Below are 25,440 nucleotides of genomic sequence, written 5' to 3' on the forward strand. Positions count from 1 at the left end.
TAATATCACTCCGAAAGGCTTATTGTCTTCTGAGACGGCTGTAAATCCTATTGGCTCCGGATCTGAGAGACGCTAACAGATCACTCTTCACTAGCCCTGCCGCAAATCCTACGGTCAATCATTTTCTCTTTGGCGCCCCGACCACGCCCAGGGCTCAGACCACGCCCATCCAAGTCGCCCTCCCGCCCACCTCTTGGCTCCGCCCCAGGCCTAGCAGAGGAAGATTCTTATTGGTGAAGAAGTTGTTCTGGTCCCGCCCCAGGGCACGGCGATAGGCCGAACCGGAGTGGGGCGGTGGTGGTTGGCTGCCTGGGGACGGGTCCCTAGCCGTGCCTGTCAGAGTGGCTGGCGGCAGTGGCGGCTCTCGGGGCTGGGTTGTCAGTCAGTGAGCAGAGGGGGAAGATGGCTCGCTGGGACCCGTTCTGTTAGGAAGAAGGGGGGCAGGTGGTGCTGCTACTCGGGAGAAAGCAGATCAGCCGCTGTCGCTGTCGCTGCGAGTCAGACAAGTCGAGGTTCTGGAGGTGGAGCTCGGGGAGCCGCTCTGGTGAGTCCGACCGAGCGACCCACGCCGGGCCCCCAGGGTGGCCGGCGACCGATAACTTTTTTGTCAGGGAGGAGCCGGGGCGAGGCGGCGGCGGGGAGGGGACCAGGACTTTGTCCCCGGGGCGGCGCCTTCGTTGGGGGTAACGGCTCCCTCGCGAGGCGCCGCGGGTGGGCGCGAGAAGGCGCTGGGCGCTAGGGGCGTCCGAGGGGCCGGAGCAGCCGGGTTGGTGAGTGGGCTGCGGCCGGCGGCTGCTCGCCCCGAAGTTGGGCGCAGCCCGTTTGCTGCCTGGGCGGCGGCAGCTTTGTGCGCCTGGACTCGGGTCTTTCTCTTTCCCAGCAAGGGGCAGTCCAGACTCCGGGCGTGCCCAGGGTGCAGCCGCCTCGGCCGGACACGCAGCCCCTCTGCGGGGGCCCCCCACCGCCATCCCGCCGCAGCTCATGCTCCGGCCTGGCCTCTCCCACTCCAGGGAGGTTACCGCTATCCGTCTAGTCTAGTGACCAAAATAGTCACCGTCGACCCCCTTCCCCCCTCATTTTTAAAAGCAGCGTTCGCCTGGGTCTTTGGTGTCTCTCATAGGGCGGTGAGATTCAGAAAGCGGCTACGATTCCTTCCTTGGTTATTACACTGGAGATCCGCTCTTCAGCACTTGCTCCCTTCTATGAGTTATTCCTCTCCCGAGGCTGATTTTTAACGTACTCGGGAATCGTCGGGGTTTTGTCTGAAAATGGTTGCATTAAAAGACCCCAAGTTTGCACGCTTCAGCAAAACTGCGTATCCGCCCGTCAGCGTGCACAATTGTGCTCTGTACCCCCGAGTTTAGGCATTCCTGAAAGATTTTAATTTTGCCCTAGTGGTTTCATACTGCACAGGATCGGGTCTCTGATAAATACACTATCACACGCCCGGCAGCGTCTGCGCTCTCCAGGTAGGGGGAGTTTGTTCCACAGGCAGCTAGCTACTAATTTCAGAGACCGTACGATAGGCAGTAGGACCAAGCTGTCCTTTTGCAAATTATTTGTCCTTTGGGTCACACAGTAGTTTTGGGAGCCGATATGCCACCTCTTTGGTTCATGTAACACTTGACAGTTTGAGATTTTCAGCTTTTAAAATCTTATCTGCATAGAGCCATAAGGATCGGCGTAACCTTGAGTCAATGTGATAGACCCAGGAGGGTTGTTTTCCATAAGAACATTTTCCTAACATCCAGACTGGCTGGCCCTCCCTCCGATTTCTAAGCATCTTTTCTTTGGGTTAATACATTTTAAGGTTTACAAGATGAATATTGGTCCCAAACACCATTTTTTTTTTTTTTTTGAAGTGCAGGGAAAGGCAAGAAAGAAAAAAATTTAGGATCTGCTTGGCCAATAGTAGCTTTAAAGTCATTTATTCAAATAATTCATTTACATAAAGTGGCTAAAGGGAAAACTATCATATATTTAGATTAAAAAATTCTGGATTTGGCTTATTTTATTCTTTTTAGATTTACTATTATTATCATAGAGGGATTATAAAACCTCTTAATTATCAACATTAACAGTACTTGGATATAGACACCCAGATAAGGTGTTGGTTAGGTCAGTATGTTATTCCTGCTATGCTTTCTTTGTTGTGTTTCTATTTTATGAAATCTGACCTTGGTTGCATTTCTTAGAGTGGTGTTGTTTTGACAGAGTTCAAACATACAGTCACCTCTGTTTTATTCAGGATCCTGTTGTGTGATATTTATTTTGTAATGAATATTTAAAATCTTTGAAAAATGTTAGTATCAGTACCATTTGGGGGTATCAAGTTTATATTTTGTAAATAATTGAAATTATGTCAAGCATGTATTTATTTTGCACTGTCCCAGGCTGAATAGGTTCTAAGGCAGAAATGAGTGTCATAGTTCTTGTCATCAAGAAATTTACTCTCTGATGTACAAGACAGATCAAGTAAGTGTTATAATACCATGTAATAAATGTGAATAGAGATATGCCTAGTGGAGTAAGGGAGCTGCAGAGTAGGAGATGGCTAAATCAGTTTGGATGAGGTAGAGTCAGGAGCACACAGTACAGTTTTGAAATATAATTTAGCCAAGTGCAGGAGGTTAGTAACTTTCCAAGAGGAGAATAAGTGAGAAGGCAAGGAGGCATGAGAAACTATGGCAGTTTAGAGAAGTCATTGTCAATGACAAAGTCAATAATAACATTGACATTAACATGACTTGAATGCAGGGGTTAGATAAGGAAATGGTGGAAGATGAGAATAGTGAGGGTGGTAGAGCTCCAGACCAGGGCATGATTTCCTTGGCTACAGGGATTGGATTGAAGGTGATGAGTAAGAAGCCATTTAATGAATTTTTGTTTGAGACTCTCACCCTGGCAGAGTGAGGTAGAATCTGATAGGTCTTGTCACCTTTGGGAAGAAAGGAGGAGGAATCAGGACCCTGAGGATTTTACTTGGTTCTAGTAATTGGAAGTGAGGGAAGATGGAGGGAAGATGATAAGTTCTCTTTGGGGTTTTTTGAATTTGAAGAAGCTGTGGAGCATTCAGGTGAAGATGTCAATTAGATGTTTGGATCCACGGGCATGGAACTTGTAAAGGAAATCAGGATTACAGGGCAGATTGGGGGTTGAATTGAAGCTGTATTGATTTGGTTATACTGAATACAATACAATTGGTCGTACTGATTTGGTTATATTGAAATGATTCAGGGAACGCTTTTAGTATGATCAAAGCTGGAGAACAGAGTGATAAAAAGCAGAAATGGGTAGAAGAATAGTGTGAAAGAGAAGAGTAGTAGTTAGAAAGGTAGGAGGAACATTAAGAAAGATGCTAAGGAAGGAGAGAATTTCAAACAGAGATGGAATGGTTGAACAATTTTGATGCTGTAAGAGGTGTCAAGTAAGGAGAGGACTCTAGGGACAAGGGAATTGGTCAGGATTCCATAGGTGACTTTAACAAGTACAGTTTTTTTTTTTTTAAAGATTTTATTTATTTGACAGAGAGAGACACAGCGAGAGAGGGAACACAAGCAGGGGGAGTGGGAGAGGGAGAAGCAGGCTTCCCTGCGGAGCAGGGAGCCCGATGAGGGACTTGATCCCAGGATCCTGGGATCATGACCTGAGCTGAAGGCAGACGCTTAACGACTGAGCCACCCTGGCGCCCCACAAGTACAGTTTTAACTGAGTAGAGGTTCAGAGGGCAGTTGTTGGAAGACTGAGAAAGAATGGGTGATGATAAAGTAGACATACTTGAGTGAGGCATTTCAAGAAAACTGAAGAAGGAAGAGAATGATAGCTATAGAGCAGTGGTTCTCATTCCTAGCAGTACATTTACAATTATCTGGGGAGCATTTAAGAATCTTGATCTCCAGGGGAAAGCCCATCCCAATTTGGGGTTGAGGTGGAACCTAGGCATTATATTTATTTCAACAGCTTTGTTGTAATATAATGGGCATGTAATAAACTACATGTATTTAAAGTGTGCAATTTAATGTTTGACATAGGTTTTCATTTGTAAAACTATCACTGCAATCAAAATAACGAACATATCCATCATCTCCAAAAGTTTCCTTATGTCCCTTTGTAATTTCTCCCTCTCATCCTCAGGAAACCACTGATTACTTTTTGTTACTATAGATTAGTTGCACAGGTATATATATTAAAGTCCCCTGGGTAATTCCAATGTGCAGGCAAGGTTGAAAACCACTGAAGAGGGATATAGGTTGAAGAAATGCTATGTTTGTTTCTTTACATGCATAAAGAAAGTGAGAAGTAAGAGATTTAGGAAAGATGAGATATTTACTGGAACTGAGTCCCTGAGGAGATGGAAATGGATGACATTCAGAGCTTTGACAAATAACAAAGGAAGACAATTTGGAAACAACAAAGAATATGATGTTAAAGATAGCACATTTCTTTGTTATCAGCATCCACATTGTCATCATGTAGTATCAAGTTTGAAGTACTCAAAAAAAATTAGAGAGCATCTTAATATGTGGAAATAGATGCCACTCTGGAAAACTCCTTAAATGGAGGCTGGGACCCCTGGCATCACCATGTAATGCTTTGTCATTTTTTGGAAGGGAGCAGATGGAATTAACAGTTTGACTATTGTTTGTTATTGAGAGCCAAGTACTGCCAGAGTCTTTCTGGTCCTGTTGAAGTTAGGCTGCATGTCTGCACTGAGGAAAGAGAATATTTAACATTTGAAAATCATCTTTATGCTCAGAAGAAATCCTGTTTGCTTGCCCTTTGGATATATGCTTTTTAAATACATTGGAGGATAAAATCATTGCTCTGTCTCCATATGAGACTGAGAAGAGTTGTGATTAGAAGTTGTCAAAGGCCCACACTTTGTATCCTGAGAAAGGTAATATTTATATTCTCCTCCCTCCCTCCCTCCCTCCCTCCCTCCCTCCCTCCCTTCCTTCCTTCCTTCCTCCCCTCCTCCCCCCCTTCTTTTTCTTTTCTTTTCTCTTCTTTCTTTCTTCTCAGTATTTGGATGTATTTAAAAGTTGAGCTCTACCAGTTCTGATGTCCAGGGCTATTCTTAACTTTTGATTCTTACCTTTGACAGGGGGCCGAAAGCAGAATGGTTAATTCTAAATATTATTGGACATTGTACTTGATCATAAATAAACGTGGAGCAAAAACTTTTGTCTGATTTCTAAAGTTCTGAAAATTTCTTTCATTGTGATTAGAGTATCAAAGTATGATCTGACCTAGACAGTAGGCATCCCTAATTTTGGTGCAGCCTAAAATCAATGTTAGCATGATTTTAGATACTATTGTTACTATAGTGACAGCAATTTTGTAAACATCCTGTATTTTCCTAATTATTAATTAGGATATAATAACTGTAGGAAATTTGGAAAATTTAGGAATGCATAAATGATAAATAACATTTCTGATGCCTCCACCCAGAGATAATTATTAATACATTAGTGAATATCTTTATAAGTTCTTTTTAATGGGTATTTACTTTTTTTAACAAAAAGAAACCATACTGTATGTACTATGTTTTTGTTTTTTGTACATGCTGTTTTGTTACTAGCTTATTTTCACTTAATTGAATGAATGCTTATCTGAGTCAATAAAATATTATTTTATGGCAAAACATCATTTTAAATCTATGGTTAATATTCTAGAATATGGATTTACTATCATTTATTTCCATTGTTGAAGATTTAAGCTCTTTCCAGTAATTCTGAATGAATAGTATAGCAGTTAGCTTGATAGATTAATCATTGCCCATATCTTTATTTCCTTATGATAAATTCTGACATCAAAAGATATGCATATTTTAATTATTTTTAATAAATAGTAATAGATTGCTTTCCAGAAAGGCTTAATATTCATTTTTTGGGTTATGCTTGAGAATGCTGGCAGTTTCTCCATTTTCAGCACTGTGAATTAAAAAACTGCCATTTGACATGAAAAGTTGTATCTTCTATATTTTTAAATTTCATGGATTATTAGTGACATATATATATGCATATATATATATATGTGATTGTTTTCCTAGGATTAGTGATATATATAGATATATACATATATATGAGTTTTTTCCTAGGCTTTCTATTCTGCTTCATGGGGCTGTTTATTTTTTGCACCAGTAATTTCAGACAGTCTTTGTTTATTGTAACTTTTTAATGTATCTTACTATATGGTTGTGTGAATTCTTCTTATTTTTCTCAAAACATTTTTAGCATTTCTCATATATTTCTTTTTTCAGATTACCTTTAATTCAATTTATTAAGATCTCAAAAAATCCCCAGTGGAATTTCAAATTGATTTTTTTGAGATAGGTGTGATATCTTTACAATATTTTCATCATTTCAAGTCATTTTATAAAAATTATTTTCTTATTTTTTTATTAAATGAACTCTACCCCAACATTGGGCTTGAACTCACAGTTCTGAGACCAAAAGTCACACGCTCTACTGACTGAGCCAGCCAGGTGCCCCCAAGTCATTTTTAAATGACTCAGTGTTTTATAGTTTTCTTCATGTGGTTCTGCCTATTTTTAAAGTAAGTTTTTGATATTTTAAAAATTGCTATTGCCAATGGAATCTCTTTTCATTGTATTTTAAAGAGGATTGCATCTTCCCAATGGAACACAGAAAAGTTGGTGATTTAGGTATACTGTTTTCTAACTGGTCATTATGAAATTCTTAATTCTATAGTTTTTTTTAAGATTGTTTAAATTTATTTATTTGAGAGAGAGAGAGTACACATCAGTGTGGGGATGAGGAACAGAAGAAGGGAGAGAGAATCTCAGGCAAACTCCCTGCTGAGCAGGGAGCCAGATGTGGGGCTCCATTCCAGGACCTTGAGATCATGACCTGAGCCGAAGTCAAGAGTTGGATGCTCAACTGACTGAGTCACCCAGGTGCCTCTTAATACTTAGGTTTTTATTGGATTTTGTAATACAGCAGTTATAGCATTTGTAAATGATGATAATTTTGTCTTGCCAATATTTAATCCTTATTTCTTGTTTTACATTAAATTTCTAGAGTAATGTTAAATTATATTAGTGAATAGTGAGCATCTTTGGCTTGTTTCTCATTTGAGTGAGAATTCCTTTAGTGTTTCACAGTTATGTATTCTTTCCGACAACTTTTTATTTTTTAGCATGTTAAAAAAATAGTCTTCCTTAATTCCTTTTTGGAATTGAGATTTAATTGGAAGAAGATACTGAATTTGATCACATACCCTCGTGATGTACGTTGAGGTGATCATATGGTTTTTCTTCTTTTACGTATTGGTTGATGAATTATGGTAGAGGACTTCCTAGTAGATTTCACCAAACAATTGCTGTCTTTGGAGTAAAGGCAACTTGGTAATAGCATACGTCTTTAAAGTAGTGCAAGATTTGATTGCTATGTCAGATTGTCTTTAGTATTCCTCTTATATTCTCTTTTTCAGGTTTTAAGTTTCTGAATGTACTAGCTTTGCAAAATAAAAAAAGGGAGAGGGGCACCTGGGTGGCCCAATCAGTTAAGCTTCTGATTCTTGATTTCAGCTCAGGTCATGATCTCAGGGTGGTGAGATCGAGCCCCACATCCAGCTCCCCACTCAGTGGGGAGTCTACTAGAGATTCTCTCCCTCTCCCTCTCCCCCTTCCCCCCATGCATGCTCTCTCTCTCAAATAAATAAATAAATCTTTAAAAAGAGAGAGAGAGTGAGAGAGAGAGAGAGAAGCTTTCCATCTTTTTATATGCTCTGACAATTAATCTCTTCCTTAAGGCCTGAAATAGTTTAGCTATAAAAATGTCTAGGCCTTTTGGATTGAATACAATTTATTGAGATTTTCATATGTGCTACTTTCTAAGTACTTTGCGTAATTAATTTCATTTAATCTGTGTACAACTTTATGAGATATAAGTATTATTATCCTTACTCTACAGATAAAGAAACTGAGACTCAAAGAGGTTAAAATACTTGTTCAAGATCAGCAACTAGTTAGTAGTAGAGAGTTCAAGCTGAATTCCTCTCTGATGCCATAGCTCATGTTTTTAATCAGTACCCTAATTTTTCCTTAATCATACTCTTTCCTTATTCTCAGTTACTGAGAAATAAATTTAATTATTTTATTTGAATGTCTTATTGTTTTCCTTTTTGCCCAATTAATTTCAGTTTTTTGTAACCCTATCATAATTACTACTGGTCTGTTCTATGTGATATCATATTTTAACAAATACATCCAAGTATGGTTATGGTAGAAGATCCCAGAATGGGAATGGGATGATAAATGTATAATGTACTTTATATAATTTACATTTTAATTTATTGGGGATTCAAGGTCAATTTGCATTCCTGAATCCTGTTTATACCTTGTAAAGAATGTTAAGTGCAACACAGATAAAATTTCCAGAAGTTGGGGAAATAGTACTTTTCCATTTTCGTTTAAATATTTGTCATTATTGAGGCTTGCATCAGGATAACCTTTTAGTAGTAAATGTTAAGTGGTATTTGTTTGGTGTTTGTTTTCCTGAACAAAGAGTCTTTTGATTAACTGATGAACATTAGTTGCTTTCTCCTATAAATGCATAAGGATTCGTTCAGTTATTTGTACTTGACTTAATGAAAACATTGTATATGAGTTCTTAAACTGTAACTATGAAAATTATTTGAGGCTTCAGCTATTGGAAAATTTACATTTACTCTTTTATAGAATGATGTTTAGGCTTGGAAATTTGAGAGAATAATGTAAGCCTTAAAAGTGCTTAAATTGGGCAAGCAATTATGAACTGTATTTTTTTAAAAAGATTTTTAAAAAAAATTTTGAGAGAGAGAGCAAGAGCATGAACCATGGGGAAGGGCAGAGGGAGAGGGACAAGCAGACTCCCTGCTGAGCAGGGAGCCCGACATGGGGCTTGAAACAGGACCCTGGGATCATGACCTGAGCCGAAGGCAGATGCTTAACTGACTGAGCCACCCAGGTGCCCCTTATGAACTCTATTTTAATCTTTTTGAGCTTGCCTGGGTTTTTTTCCCTTTCAAATGTAAAGAATTAATTTAGTTAGGGTATTGATTCTAATCAACGTACACATCCTGTACTCCCCACCTCTGCCCATGGGGGTATAAAAAGTTGCCAGTCTGACCTCTTTAAACTTTCCAGGTATATATATTCCCTTTTGAACTAAAAGTTCAATGTTCCTGCTGATTCGTTAATCCGTAGATATTACTGTGGTGGATGGAGTGGCAACATAGCCCCCCAAGCAGTACTTAGTAGTGTAGAAGAGGGAGAGACCATTTTGGGAAATTATGAATCTTCAAGTGGGTCCTGATAAGGGAATGGAAGGGAAGGTAGAAGTATTTAGAACTGGGTTGGAGAGAGAAGTGTCTAAGTAGGGAAGGTAGAAATGTGCATATCAAATGGACTGTTCAAGAAGTACAGAAAGTCAGAATGGTTATGTGGGTGATAGAACCAGAATATTGAGGACAGTGAAGTCTTAGAGTTTTGGAAAGGAAGATATTTGTGGCAAGGTTAAAGAGAAAGAATATTGAGAAAAAAAAAACCCCAATAGCTTTGTCATTTCTAAGGTGATGGAAAGTATATTATGAGAACCAAATACATACTGTAAAGGGGGTTAAGGAATAAATTGGTGGTGAAATAATTGGAGGCAGTGGCAGTAGATTAGGCTACTAAATCAGAAAGTTAATCGGTGAAGAATAAATAAGGATGGAAGTAGCTGGAAAGCATTAGAATCTAATGAAGTCTCCCTCCTGTCCAGCCCTGCAGTCTCCCCTTTTAGGAACCATAAGCTTCTGAAATGCATTCTCAACTGTCCAATTTATAAATATTTTGTTAGTAATAATTAGAGCTATTATTATTGAGCATCTATGGTATGCCAGTGCTTTATTTGTATTATTTTTATCCCTAAAACTTTCCTGTGATGTAGACGTTATCAGTCCTTTTCACAGTGGTGACATTGAGATTGGCAAGTTTAAGTATTTTGCTGGAAAGTGAGCACGAGTTTTTTGGACTCTTTGTTGTGCCATGTTGCTTTTTCTATTTATTGAGCTGTGTTAAAGCATTAGAGGGGAAGGGTGGAAAAGGACCATAAGGTATGATTACTCTCTGAATAGGAAGGAGTGGAGGATAAATTTTAGCTAGGCTCGCTGTAATTTGTGTTAACTGCATTTTGTATTTAAAATGTTTTATAAAAGGATTCCTTTTCTTAAAAAAAATTTTATTTATTTATTTGACAGAGAGACAGAGAGAGAGAAAGAGAGAGAGAGCACAAGCAGGGGAGAGTGGCAGAGGGAGAGGAAGAAGCAGGCTCCCCACTGAGCAAGGAGCCGCATGCAGGGCTCGATCCCAGGATCCTGGGATCATGACCTGAGCTGAAGGCAGACACTTAACCAACTGAGCTACCCAGGCATCCCCCTCCCCCTTTTAAAAAGATTTTATTTATCTATTTGAGAGAGAGAGCATGTGAGAGCACAAGTAGGGGAGAGGGGCAAAGGCAAAGGGAGAAGCATGGGGCTCCAACCCAGGACCCTAGGATTATGATCTGAGCCAAAGGCAGACACTTAACCAACTGAGCCACTCTGGCGCCCTGAAAGGATTCCTTTCAATAAGCTTCTCTACCATATGTATAACATTTAATTTTTAACAAGTCCCTTTTTTTGGGAAGATGAAGGGCTTTTTTTTTAATCCATATGATGATAGGTTGAGGGGAAAGGAAGTTCAACAGGCCAAGAAAGGTAAGGGTAAAACTTACTCTTTTCACTATCAGAACTTCAGATATGCTTCATAGGTGTGTTTTAGGTAGCACCTCAGGAAGGAAATGGTGTTGAGCTGGTCCCTGAAGTAATCAGGGCAGATACTTTTCATGTCAACAGATTATAAAGCTCCAGAGTTCAGTTATATAATGTGATTTATGGCACTTGGAGTCCATCAGTCAGGAATTGGTTATTGGTGAAAGGGTCCAAATAGGTGTTTAGTTTTCTGTTATAAATCCTTTCTTCAAAAACAATGCATAATTGTAAAAGAAATGCTTAAACTACTTTAGGGATTCTAAACATTCTTACAGGACTTTCAAGTATTTGGGGAGGAACCAAGATAGAAATTTTTGTTGTACTACTTTTAGTTTCATATTCAGTGGCAAAGCAACATCTAAGTTATATTTCGTTATACTCATATAAAACTTAATATTATTGAAAACTTTATTTTTTAAAAATGTATAATTCAGCTTCTGCTAAAACGAAGTGACTGTTAACCCAGTTAATATGAATCAGCATGATCATACTGAACTATTTATTGCTGCTTTGCTCCCTATAATTTTTAAACCAAGATAAACAACTATTTTAATAAGATCTACTGAGTTTCTGACTGAGAAGAATCAAGCAGAATTTTGTAGTACAGTCAAGATCTGTTGCTTTTATTATTATGGCTGTGCTAGTACACATTACCGTCATTAACTGTGCTTACTTGCATTTTCTCTTTGCACCCTCCCTTTGCCCCCATCATTTTTGAATTGAACATCTGAGCCTCTTTTGGCAGACTTTATTAATGGTTGAGAGTTTCATTCCAGTTTACGAAAGGGCAGTGACTCACTCTAAGACATCAACTCAACCCACAAGTCAACTGGAATTTGGTTCTCTTAACATTTCTCTCTTCCTTTGTTCCCAACATCAGAGCAGGGAAAACTGCCATTTAGAATTCAAAAAGCTTTAAAGAAATTAAAGTAGAGCTATGCTTTGGAAAGTGTATTTCTGTATGCTATAATTTTGGGGAAAGAGAGAGGAAAAAGGGGCAAATGATAGCAAAATGATTGCAAGATAAAATTTACATTGGGCTTTCTTTTACATTCCTTCCCGTTTCCTCATAACATTTGTTTTTATTTTATTTGCGTATACCCTGATTTGCCTTGCTTTATTTCAAAAGGAATTAAAGGACACTCACTCTTGCTATGTTTTAGGTTTAACTTGTCTCCCCTAGTGGACCATGAATCCCTCAAGTCAGGGACTATGTCATAATTCAGTTTTGTAAACCTAGCATCTGGGACATAGTAGACATTCAGTAGTTTATGAATAAATGGATGATATTTAAACACCTCTAGTACAAGAAAAGAGAGTGAGATTACTTGCTACAACCCTAGTTTATAGCAGCTGAATAAACTGCATCATGGGCTGAATCATGTCTCCTGCCCCCTTTTTTATGCGTTGAAGCCCTAATACCCAGGACCTCAGAATGTAACCATAATTGGAGATGGGGTCTTTATAGAGGGAATTAAGGTAAAATGAGGTAATCAGGGTGGGCCCCAATCCAATATTACTGGTGTCCTTATAAGAGGAAATTGGGACAGGACTTGCACAGACTGAAGATGATATGAAAACACAGGGAGAATATGACTACAAGCCAGGGAGGAAGGCCTGGAACAGATCCTTTCCTTATGACTCTCAGTAGGAATCAACTCTGCTGACACCTTGAGCTTGGACTTCTAGCCTCCAGAAAATGTGAGAAAATAAATTTCTTTTGTTTAGGCCACTGTCTGGTACGTTGTTACAGCAACCCTAGCAAACTAATATGGGTGACTTTTCTGCTTGGATGTAGCAAAATCCCAAATAGCCTTAATGTACATATCCCCAAGGAACAGTTTGCAGTGCTCAGTGCCAAAACCTTAAAACTTTTATACACTTCCCCCAGGCAAGACATGGGAGAGAGAAATTTGGATGGCTCAATGGAGAAAGTAATAACTATTCGTCTCTTTTCATTGCCCCCCACAGTACAGGCAATGGCAAACAGCTGGCTGATTCTTTAGTTCAATTGAATTTGTTTGGTTTGGCAAGGAGAAAGTGTTTATGGGGAATTTGTGTTCTTAAGTGTTCAAGGGCCTCTGCCAATAGACCTGGTTGCTTTTTCAAAGTAGAAACTGGAAGAAGAAGACTGAATAAAATACTTTTTTTTTTTTTTAAGATTTTATTTATTTATTTGAGACAGAGAGAATGAGAGAGAGAGAGAGCACATGAGAGGGGGGAGGGTCAGAGGGAGAAGCAGGCTCCCCGCTGAGCCGGGAGCCCGATGTGGGACTCGATCCCGGGACTCCAGGATCATGACCTGAGCCGAAGGCAGCCGCTCAACCAACTGAGCCACCCAGGCGCCCTGAATAAAATACTTTTTAATACAATGTTGATTTGAACTAATTGCTTGTACATAATCTTAGCAACATTACTTTGCCTGTGTTATAATCAACAGGCTCAGAGCAGTGTATCTTTTGGCTCATGCCTATTGCTTTGAAAGTTGCCATACCCTCTGATCATCAACCAATTATACTGAGTTGCCTCAGTTATTTTCAGCATTTTTCACCACATGCTTTAGCCATAAGCTAGATAGATATGCATTTTTTGCCTTTTTTAAAAATTGGACTATATATTAAATAGTGCTGTGTTTAGTCAACTCCTTTATAGTGTTTTGAGATACTTTGCTGAAAGAGAAAAATTTTGAACATATACAAAAGTAGAACACTTGCTCTTTCATCATTTGGAAGCAGTTATCAGAGTTCTGAGAACAGGGAAAACTAAATTAACTAGTGAACTGTGTGTCACCCTGCTAAAGATGATTTTGCTTAGCATCCCATAATGCTGTGTGTGTCCATCAGTAGTAAATTCTGGCCAATGAGCTATATGTGTATATGTGCTGCCAAAGCGAGCATTGCTATATGCGTAAGTTGAAAGGGGCTCAGGGAAGGAAGTCTCCTTAAAAGAAAGGAGGAGGACATCCTCTTCCCTCCTTAACCTTTTTCCTGGAATGTGAGCAGGATAGCTATGGTTGCCATCTTGAAATGTGAAGTAGCCTTGAGGATGGAAGCAATTTTGCTAGGATAGTAGAACAAAACTGACAGCTGTGCCACCATATCAGCCCTGGTTGCCAGCCTCTTCCCACTCATTTTTAATGAGAAGGAAATAAACTTTATCTTGTTTAAGATTTTACTATAATATGCACTTAATCAGTTTCTAACCAATAAAATCACTTAAATTATAGTAATTAAAATAGTGTGGTAGAGATGCAGGAATAAACAAAAAGATCATTGAAATAGAGTCCAGAAACAGACCCAAGTATGTGACAATTTAATTTATATTAAATGTATCAATTCTTACCTGTGGGAAATGATTGAATAAATGGTGTTGACATAACTGGTTATTCATTTGGGGAGAATAGGTTAGATTCACATTGGGTGTGTATATATATAAAAAATCCAGAAGTATTAATGACTTATCACATAAAAAATAAAACTGTAATAACTCTAGAGGGAAACATTGGAGAAAATTTTTATGAAGCAAAATTCAGTATTAATAAAGGAAATGATTATCAGACTTGATTATGTAAAAACGTAAAACTTTCTATACAGTGAAAATACCAAAAACAAAACTAAAAGACAAATGACAAAACTGGGAAAATATTTGTAACATTTAAAAAAGGTAGTCTGTGATAAGCTCTATAAATACATTTATTTGTTTTTATTTATTTAAAATCAATTTAATTAACATATAGTATATTATTAGTTTCAGAGGTAGGGTTTAGTGATTCATCAGTTGCATATAACCACCAGTGTTCATTACATCAAGTGCTCTTCTTAATGGCCATCACCCAGTTACCCAATCCCCCCCCACCCAACTCCCCTCCAGCAACCCTCAGTTTGTTTCCCATAGTTCAGGGTCTCTTATGGTTTGTCTCCCTCTCTGATTTCATCTTATTTTATTTTTCCTTCTCTTCCCCTGTGTTCATCTGTTTCGTTTCTTAAATTCCACATATGAGTGAAATCATATGGTATTTGTCTTGCTCTGACTGACTTATTTCACTTAGCATAATACCCTCTAGTTCCATCCACATCATTGCAAATGACAAGATTTCATTCTTTTTGATGGCTGAGTAATATTCCATCATCTATATATACCACATTGTCTTTATCCATTCATCAATTGATGGACATCTGGGCTCTTTCCATAGTTTGGCTATTGTGGACATTGCTGCTATAAACATTGGGGTGCATGTGCCTCTTCGAATCACCATGCTCGTATCCTTTGGATAAATATCTAGTAGTGCACTTGCTGGGTTATAGGATAGCTCTGTTTTTAACTTTTGAGGAACCTCCATACTGTTTTCCAGAGTGGTTGTACCAGTTCGCATTCCCACCAACAGTGCAAGAGGGTTCCCCTTTTTCCACATTCTCACCAACACCTGTTGTTTCTTGTATTGTTAATTTTAGCCAGTCTGACAGGTATGAGGTGATAGCTCATTGTAGTTTTGATTTGTATCTCCCTGATGCCAGTGATGTCTGTTTTATGTCTTCCTTGGAGAAATGTCTGTTCATGTCTTTTGCCCATTTCTTGATTGGATTATTTGTTCTTTGGGTGTTGAGTTTGATAAGTTCTTTATAGAGTCTGGATATTAGCCCTTTATCTGATAAGACATTTGCAAATATCTTCTCCCATTCTGTCCATTGTCTTTTGGTTTTGTCGACTGTTTCCATTGCTGGGCAAAAGCTTTTTATCTTGATGAAGTTCCAATAGTTTATTTTTGCTTTTGTTTCCCTTGACTTTGAAGACACGGTTAGCAGGAAGTTGCTGCGGTTGAGGTCACAGAAATTGCTGCCTGTGTTCTCTAGGATTTTGATGGATTCCTTCTCACATTTAGGTCTTCATCCATTTTGAGTTTATTTTTGTGTATTGTGTAAGTTTTCCCAACACCATTTGTTGAAGAGACTGTCTTTTTTTCCATTGGATATTCTTTCCTGCTTTGTCAAAGATGAGGTGACCATAGAGTTGGGGGTCCATTTCTGGGTTCTCTGTTCTGTTCCATTGATCTATATGTCTGTTTTTTTGTGCCAGTACCATACTCTCTTGATGATACAGCTCTGTATTAGAGCTTAAAGTCTGGAATTGTGATGACACCAGGTTTAGTTTTCTTTTTCAACATTTCTTTGGCTATTCTGGGTCTTCTCTGGTTCCATACCAATTTTAGGATTGTTTGTTCCAGCTCTGTGAAAAATGTTGATGATATTTTGATAGGGATTGCACTGAATATGTAGATTCATTGGGTGGGGTGGGGGCGTGGAGAGGGGAGGGAGAGGGGTCTTGCCAGGCTTCTGCCTTTTGCTGGGCCCCTGCTCCAACAGTGGTCGCCCTACCATGCCAGGGTTTGTTGTTTATGGCAACACTGAGCAGAAAGCCAGCGCCTAGACTCAGAATTTTCAGTCAGCTTTCCTGCTCTGATGCTTGGGAACTCTGCCTCAATCAGGCACCCCTGTTCTTTTTGTGACCCTGGGGATCCTGAGACCACACTGTCCCACCTGGGATTCTGCCCTGCTTAGCCATCCGAGCACCTTTAGGCAAGGGGTGTCTCCAACTGTAGCAGGCTTCTAAAAGTTCTGATTTTGCACTCCACTCCTTATCATACTTTCCAGTAGCATCCTTACGCAAGCTCTCTCCCCCACCCCGGGTTTATATTCTAATATATTGCCCTGGATTCATGTCTCTGCATCTCCTACTTTGCAAAAAGTGGTTGCTTTTCTATTTATAGAATTGCAGTGATTCTTTTCTCAGATCTCCAACTGATTTCACAGGTGTTCAGAATGATGTGATAACTAGCTGAATTCCAGGGACCAGATGAAATGAGTGTCCCCTACTCCTCCACCATCTTAACTCCTCACCTACATATAAATTTAAAGGAAAAAAATAGGCAAAGTATAAGTAGGCAATTCACAGAAGAGGAAATAGAAGTAATAAACATTTGAAAAGATTTTCAAAGAAATGCAAGTGGAAGTCTGCACTGTAGCTTTTTTGGTCCATAAAATTGGCAATAATTAAAAAGATTAATAATATCTACAATCAGTTAGGGTGTAGGGAAATGAGCACTTTCATCTATTCTTAGTGGAAGTATAACATGATATAACCTTTATGGAGGGCAATTAAATTTCAATTACAAGTAACCTTTGGTCCAGCATCCTGAGTCTATCCTATAGAAGTACTTGCAGAGATAAAAGAAAGTTTATCACAGCATTGTTTAAATAGTGAAAATTAGAAACAACCATTTTAAAGGACTGGAAAAAAAATTTCAAAATGGGTAATAACCCATAACTTAGTAGATTTAGCTAAAATTGTAATATTCAGAAGTTTTTTTTTTCCCGAAAGAGACCAATTTCTCTATATATGTTCTATGGTATATTAGTTATCTGTTGCTGTGTGACAAATTACCCCCTAACTTAGTAGCTTAAAAATAACACAGATTTATTATTCTTGTGATTTTATGGCTTCTGGGTTCAGCTGGGCAGTTCTGCCTCTGTAGAGCTGAAATCAGTTTAGCTGAAATCACTTGTATAGCTGTATTCCTCTGGGAGCTTACATGAGGCTGAAATGCCCAAGATGGCCTCCTCATCTTCCAAGATTTTTCTCCATGTGGCTTCTTAGCCACATGTCTATCCCTGAGCTTTTATAGCATGGTGGCTACCTTCTAAGAGAAAGTATTTCTAGAGGACATGTCCCAGGTGCAAGAACTTATTAAAACCTCTGCTGGAATCATGCTTGTTAAAGTCCTTTGGCCAAAACAGGTCACATTGCCAAAGCCCAGTATCAATGTGGGCGAGGACTGCATGAAAGTGTAAATAGTAGAAGGGGTTGTTCGTTGAAGGCCATAAATATAGTGGTGATAGTCTACCACACATGGAAAAAATAAAGGTAAAAAGATAAAGTCTTAGTAGAGAGTGATTCCTTTTTTTGGGGGGGTGAAAAAATCAAAACACAAATTGACTATCGTATTATATCAAATTGAATGTAGGTGGAGTTATGAGGATCTAGCTGTGTCCTATTAAAAATAAGACATTAAAGAAATTTATACAAATGTGAAACAAAACCACTCTTTTCAATAACTTTGTAGGAAAATTGTTATATTTATTTATTTATGATTATTTTTTATTTGAGTATAGTTGACACACAATGTAACATTAGTTTCAGGTGTATAACTTAGTGATTTGACAAGTTTATGCACTATGCTGTGTTCGCTGCAAGTGTAGCTACCATCTATCCCTTACATTGCTGTTACAGTATCATTGACTATATTCCTTATGCCGTGCTTTTTATTCCCATGATTTATTCATGAAAGAGTGTTATTTTTAATAAAAATATGTTACTATCTTGACATGTACTGGGTTTATTGTAACAAGTGTTTAAAGTTTTGTCATTAAAAATTTCAAATATGGTAAGTATCAGTAAATATAACCACCATAGACAAAAGCTGTTTGGGATTCTCAGTAATTTTTAAGAGTAAAGAATTTTCATAACTGTTGCTTATATAGTATATGCATGGAAAAGAATTTGAAATAACACACAATAGTACAACAGTGCTTTCTTATGAAGAGTGGGATAGCAGCAGTGAGAAAGATGACATTTCTTTTAATTATGTGGAAAAAACGTAAGTGTGGCAATTTTTAAAATCTCCGGTATATAAAAATATTAGTGGAGATGGGACATTAATAGTCCACCAAAGTGTTTATAGTTTTTTGTTTGTTTTGTTTTCTTTTTTAATAGAAATTTTATAATTCTTTTAGTTGCATAATAAGCAGAACCCTTGTTTTACCCTCTACATTGCTGATTTTGTATATTTCGGATGCTTTTATCGTGATTCTAGCACTTGTAATTATTCCCCTGGAAAATATAGGGTGCTACCTTGATTCAATTTCCCCCTCATCTATCTTCCTCACTTCCTTTGCCATCTGGATTACAGACACAGACCATATCTTCCTGTTCTTTGCTACTAGTACAAAGTGATAGACACAGTTTGCATTCTACTCAGTAGGCACTCAGGGCTTATTGAATTATTAATGTTGCAATTTTAATACATAGTAATATTTACTTTTTGCATAAATAAAAATATGCAATAAATTATCCACATGACCTCCCATCCTATGTCTGTTTTTGCCTAGTCTTGTTCTCTTTCTTTGTTCCCTCTCTGGCCCTGCCTGGCCTATAGTCTGGATAAATTGTGTGAGCTAGACAGTAGAGAGGGGATGAATAATAAATTTGCCAACTTGAGGTCCTGCTTTACTAAATACATAAAAAAGCATTACTAAGCACCATACTACTTAATAAATATAGTTTATTTATAACTAATTACTGCTTATACAGTATCATGAATATTGATATTGAATGCTTAATGAATGGTATTAAGTTTTATAGTTTGAAATGTTTATACTTATCTCTTAAAATCTGTCAACACAATTTTATAATTTGTGTCTTAGTTATCAGAGTTTCATGGATTTTGATTTACTGAGGTAATACTTGAATCATTTAGTATATACTAGATATTTTGCTAAAGATGCTACGAACATTTTGGAAAATCTTCAAATATGGGGGCGCTAACTGCTTCATATTTTGGAAAATCTTATTTTAGCCAATAATTGCTCTTATAGATTTCTATCCAATACTAAATGTAAAATCATTTAATTTGTGATACTTTTATTTTTAATGAAATACGTAACATATTAATGGACTATTCAGAATTCTTATAAAATTCTAGTAAGAGATTTTCTGAGCCAAGATCAATCAGTTAATCACTAAAGCAATCCATCAGATGGTGCTGTTGTGGCTCACAGGTACAGTGCCATAGTCCTCTTCTGACAGTTTGCTTTGCCAACCCATATACTTCATCAGCATGGGCCCTGAGTTTTTCCTGGGTAGGTTTTAACAAGTACAGAAGTAAAAGGAAGATATGGTAGAGAGGAAAAGAATAGGCGAGGACATGAAGGTTGGAATGGCATGATGTATTTTGGAGAATAGCAATAAGTAAAATTTAGATAAGTAAATTACGGCTGTATTATAAGGGGAGCTTGAGGTGGAAGATCTGATAGAAATGATGTGGAAGAGTGTCATAGTATGTTTCTGGAGAAAAGCAGTGTTTTAGGAAGATTAGTCTGGTGGTAATGTGCATTGTACACTGGAGAAGACACAGAATCAGGAAGGCTGTGTGAACTGAGTATACTGAGGCAGTACAGCCTCTGACTGAGGGTGTGGCTGTAGAGATGAAGAGCAGATGGTAAATTTGACAGACATATGAAGGATGAAGTGTATTCCTTTTTTTTTTTTAAAGATTTTATTTATTTATTTGAGAGAAAGAATGAGAGAGAGAGCATGAGGGGGGTGGGTCAGAGGGAGAAGCAGGCTCCCTGCCGAGCAGGGAGCCCGATGCGGGACTCGATCCCGGGACTCCAGGATCATGACCTGAGCCGAAGGCAGTCGCTTAACCAACTGAGCCACCCAGGCGCCCTGAAGTGTATTCCTTTATTCAACAAATATTTATTAAATACTTATGTATATATTTATACTTCTGATACCTGGATTGAACTTTGCTGATAACTACACCACATTTTATTTATTTATTTATTTATTTATTTATTTATTTATTTGAGAGAGAGTGAGAGAGATCAGAGAAGGAGAGGGAGAAGCAGACTCCCTGCCGAGCAAGGAGCCCGATGCAGGGCTTCATCCCAGGACCCTGGGATCATGACCTGAGTTGAAGGCAGACGTTTAACCGACTGAGCCACCCAGGCACCTCAACACCACATTTTAAACTTTAAAATTATGTACATTGGTGGTGAAGTTCTTAACATTTCTCTTTTCTGGTGATTTGTAATTTAAAAAAATTTTTAATTTTTTAATTTTTATTTTTTTTATTAAAGAATTATTTATTTATTTATTTGAGAGAGAGTGAGAGAGAGAAAGAGCACAAGAGGGGGGAGTGGGAGAGGGAGAAGCAGACTCCCTGCTGAGCAGGGAGCCCGATGCGGGACTCGATCCCGGGACTCCAGGATCATGACCTGAGCCGAAGGCAGTTGCTTAACCAACTGAGCCACCCAGGCGCCCTTTTTTTTTTTTTTAAAGATAATTTTTTTTTTATTTTTAAGTAGGCTCCATGCCCAGCGTGGAGCCCAGTGCAGGGCTTGAACTCATGACCCTGAGATTGAGACCTGAGCTGACATCAAGAGTTGGATGCTTAACTGACTGAGGCACCCGGGTGCCCCTCGTGATTTGTAATTTTAAAAATAATTACCTTTATAGACCTTTTTAAAATAAATAGCAAACATTTTTTCCCTAATCTTCCAAAATAATTTGTACTTTGTTTGATTAAACACATTGGAAGGCAGCTACTTAATATATCTGGCAAGGAAATGGACCTTTCTTAATGAGAGTGCTTTATTTTTTAAAAAAATTTTAGAAGATTTTTTATTTACTTTTTTGAGAGAGAGAGAGAGCACGCACAAGCAGGGGGAGGGGCAGAGGGAGAGAGAGGGGAAGGTGACTCCCCACTGAGCCAGAGCCTGATGTGGACCCCAAGATCATGACCTGAGCCAAAGTCAGTTGCTTAACCGACTGAGCCACCCAGGCTCTGAGAGTGCTTTATTTTTTGAAAAATCTTACATTAATATTTGTGAATGATTAAGAATGTTCTAGTGCTTACAAAAGTCCTTTCTTTACAGTCTTGTAATGCCAGCATCACTTTGTGCCATACTTTTAGTATCTTGTGGGTCTGATTTCCACATCAAGTAATACTTAAAGTAGGTTGTTAGTTTAAAAAAAGCTGGAAAGTTCTTTAAGTTCAAGGTCATTTTCTCTGGTAAAGCCAATAACATGAAGTGTATATGTATCCACTCAAAGAGCCAAATTAATTATCCTTATAATATAAAAGAACATTTTCTTTAAGTAATATAGATAATACATAATAGTTTGCATGTTGGAATATAAATATAAGGGCATTATGAGGCAATGGAGGTAAATCATCATGTTATAAATAGTTTACTTCTTAGTTTGCTGATGGGAAAGTCAGACTTGAAAATTTAAACTTGCTGGTATTGTCTCCATTTACAACAAGCAAAAATACTTTTGTCGAATTACCTTTGTAACTTTAAATATACTGCCTACATCACTGCTTTTATTTTTCTCTCCGTTAGCTCCCAATGGAAGCCTGGGCTTTCAGTGATTCCATTCCTTTGGAATTAAATTGTTTTCTATTTTGTCTTGCTGAACATTCATCAGATTCTTTGTTGTAATTCTTATACACTTGTATTGCTTTTCTCTTTGATATTTCTCCTGTTTTCTATTTCAGAGATTTCTATTTCATTGGCCCAATTGGAACCTTTCTCAGCCTAGACCCCTATTTCTTCTCTATACTAAACATTAAAAAAGGCTTTTCACCATGAATATTTACTTAGTTTTGGGCCTCCTATACTTAGCCTATGTCCACTTTGGGAAAAGTCATTTATTGTTATTGCACTCATAATTACTTCATACATGGGTAGCTTTACAATGATCTCTAGCCCTGATTCCTTTTTCTTTAGTACAAAATTCCTTGCATTCAGGATGACTTATTGCATACCATAATGTCAACTACCATCGAGGGCTAATTAATAAGGTAAATATTATATTAAAAACTCAGAGTAGAATTCAGGGCCCAAACTAGTAAGGATTCAAAAGTTTGTTCATTTATTCATTCAATGGGCAAATATTTATGAACCTGTTATGTGAGAGCCAATTTAAAAAGGCCAATTGTAACTTAGATTTTTAAGAATTGATTGGGTCAGTATGAAAAAGGTCTTGGGGTTTAGCTAACTCTAAGCATAAAATGAACTCTTTCTGTGAGACTTGATTGCTAAGGAAAGTTAAAAAATTTGAGGCTTTCCTGATTAAAATGTTGTGCCTCATATTCAGTTTGTTAGATTTCTCCTGGGATATTATATTTATAGTAGATACTAGATATGTTTACTGTTTCTACCCATGCACAGCCCCTTCTAGATAAATCTGTATCTACATGAGTCTATATCATTGATCTCAACCCATTGGACCCAGGGGAGGTATCTGTTCCACAGATGGCCAATCCCTAGGCTGGCTAGTGAGTTGTAGTCAGGATCAAGGTAAGGATCTGGCGCAATCAGAGATTTATCTAAAGAATTTAGATTTTGGAAATTGAGAAATATACAGGTTTGGGTGCAAAGGAGAGTGTGAGCCTGGAGCAGAAAGATCATGATAGTTAGGACTAGAATAGCCATAATGGACCATAGGCAGGATGAGTAAGTTAGGAAGCCATTCAGCAAATAAAGAATGGCACTGAGAAAATCAGAGAAATGAAAATAGACTGATTGCCTTTAGAAGATAAGGATTTAAGTTATAATTTCTAGTTTTAGGTTCAATTTCCTTAAGCCCCTTTTGTGCTACAGTTCTGACCCTTGGATTTCTGCAGGATTCCTTTTTTTTAAACTAGCATCCAAATAGCCTTGACTAAGATAACGTGCAATTTATTGACAAATTAGATTTCTTTTAGGTAAGAGCAGGCAAGATGGTGAGATCTCTGGGAACCCCATCACTGAGATATGAGCACTTTTTTTTTTTTTAAAGATTCCATTTATTTATTTGACACAGAGAGACACAGCGAGAGAGGGAACACAAGCAGGGGGAATGGGAGAGGGAGAAGCAGGCTTCCTGCAGAGCAGGGAGCCTGACGGGGGGCTCGATCCCAGAACCCCGGGATCATGACCCGAGCCATAGGCAGATGCCCAACGACTGAGCCACCCAGGTGCCCTGAGATATGAGCACTTCTTTTTGACATTAACATAACACTTGCCTCAGTGGTTCAACATTATTTTTAAGTGTTCTGTTTTATGCTGTGGTTTGTGATGGGTTTTATGACCTCTGGCTTTCTGACAGAGTGAAAATGTGTTTCTTGGTAGTTTTATTATACAGTTACCATTTCTGTAGTCTTTATCTTTCCGCCCACCTTTTATAGAATGGTAGAGTTTATAAGCTCTCAGTATTTAGGATTATTCAGTTTAAAGGCATTTTACATAGAATTGTGCTCTGAATTTTGCCATCAAATTAATGAAAATTAAGCCTTTGGAAAATAGCAACACTATGAAACCAACCTATATTAATCCTATGCTTTGAGATATGGGTATTGGACATACGGGTTTTGTGGTCTTCTACATATATCCCTATCTGACATTAAGATAGTACATTATCTGAAAATGTCTAACAATATAATAACATTTTACTAAACTTTCTTTTGAATAATTTATATATGGATGTGGGATGAGCAGGGACTTTAAGACTCTTTTAGATTATCCCCTAATTTTCTTTTTTTTTAAAAGATTTTTTAATTTACTCATTTGAGAGACAGTAGGAGTGAGAACATTAGCGGGGGGTGGGTTAGAGGGAGAGAGTGAAGCAGACACCCTGCTGAGCATGGAGCCTGATGCGGGGCTGGATCCCAGGACCCCGAGATCATGACCTGAGCCAAAGGCAGACACTTAACCGACTGAGCCACCCAGGTGCTCCTATCCCCTAATTTTCATGAGAGTTTTACTTAAAAATTTCTAGACAGATGAAAGATCTATCACTGTCTTAAAGAATTTTGGAAATTTTATGTTTTCTCTCAGGAGCCTATTTTATTTTGAAGTTCTCAATAATAAGAGTTATTAGTCTGCCAACCTGAATATACCTTAGTGTGTCATTTGACTTTAAAAATTTATATTATATTAATTGTCTCAAAATTTGCAAATATCTTACACTATAAAGCAGAAAATCAGGTGAAACCTCATTTTTCTTTTATTTATTTATTTATTTATTTTTTGAAACGTCATTTTTCTTAACTGAAAGTTTCAATGGAATCATTGACATCTCAGGATAATTTTGAGGTGCTCGCATCAGGATATGTGCAAAATAAGATTGTTTATACCTAATGAATAAAAGTAAATTTTTAGTATAGTGGCAACTGTGATAGTTATTATGATATATTGGTTTCATTGATTAAGCATAGCATTTATGATAGGGTGATTATTAGTCAGTGAGTTTTGTTTCTCCAAACTTTGAATTCTAGCTAACCAGTGCACAATATCGGCCATTATTAACAATAGGATCAGGCAAAAAAGTATACATACGTGGCATATAATCACATTTATTGAACATTCATAGGTTATGTCCTACTTACAATAGATTTTACTACCGTAAAAATGTAATTTCAGAGAAAAATCTAATTCCTTGATGGCAGGAACCATGTTTTGATCAACCTAATATTCTCTGATAGGAGTTGCACTAAAAAGGCATACCCTAAATGTTTGATTAAGACAGTATTTTGGTTACTCATTGCCGCCTAACAAACCATCCTCAAACTTAATGTGTTCAAACAGCAAATATTTTTTATGTCTCACAAATCTGAGGTTGACTAAATTTAGCTTGGCAGGTCTTCTGCTCTATGTTGTCAGCTGAAGCTGCAGTCATCTGGAGACTTGACTTGGCTGGAATGTGCAAAATGGCCAATCACATGGCTGGTACTTTGTGCAAACTCTCAGCTGGTGGCTTAGCAGTGGCCTCTGTTCTTTTCCGCGTAGACTTTCATGGTAGTTTGGGCTTCTTACAGTG

General features: G+C 38.0%; 1 protein-coding gene across 2 annotated transcripts in view; it reads left to right on the forward strand.

The window, feature by feature from the left end:
- The first annotated feature begins 324 nt into the window (after window positions 1-324).
- Window positions 325-25,440, forward strand: part of HYCC1 (hyccin PI4KA lipid kinase complex subunit 1) — a 90,219-nt gene continuing 65,103 nt past the window's right edge. For both annotated transcript variants that reach the window (XM_006729407.3, XM_031023842.2), the window contains exon 1: window positions 325-544. The gene's annotated coding sequence lies outside the window, so the exon portion shown is untranslated. The remainder of the gene's footprint in view (window positions 545-25,440) is intronic.

The sequence above is a fragment of the Leptonychotes weddellii genome, chromosome 12 (assembly GCF_054177405.1).
Source record: "Leptonychotes weddellii isolate Sample4059 chromosome 12, ASM5417740v2, whole genome shotgun sequence".
NCBI classification, from domain to species: Eukaryota; Metazoa; Chordata; class Mammalia; order Carnivora; family Phocidae; genus Leptonychotes; species Leptonychotes weddellii.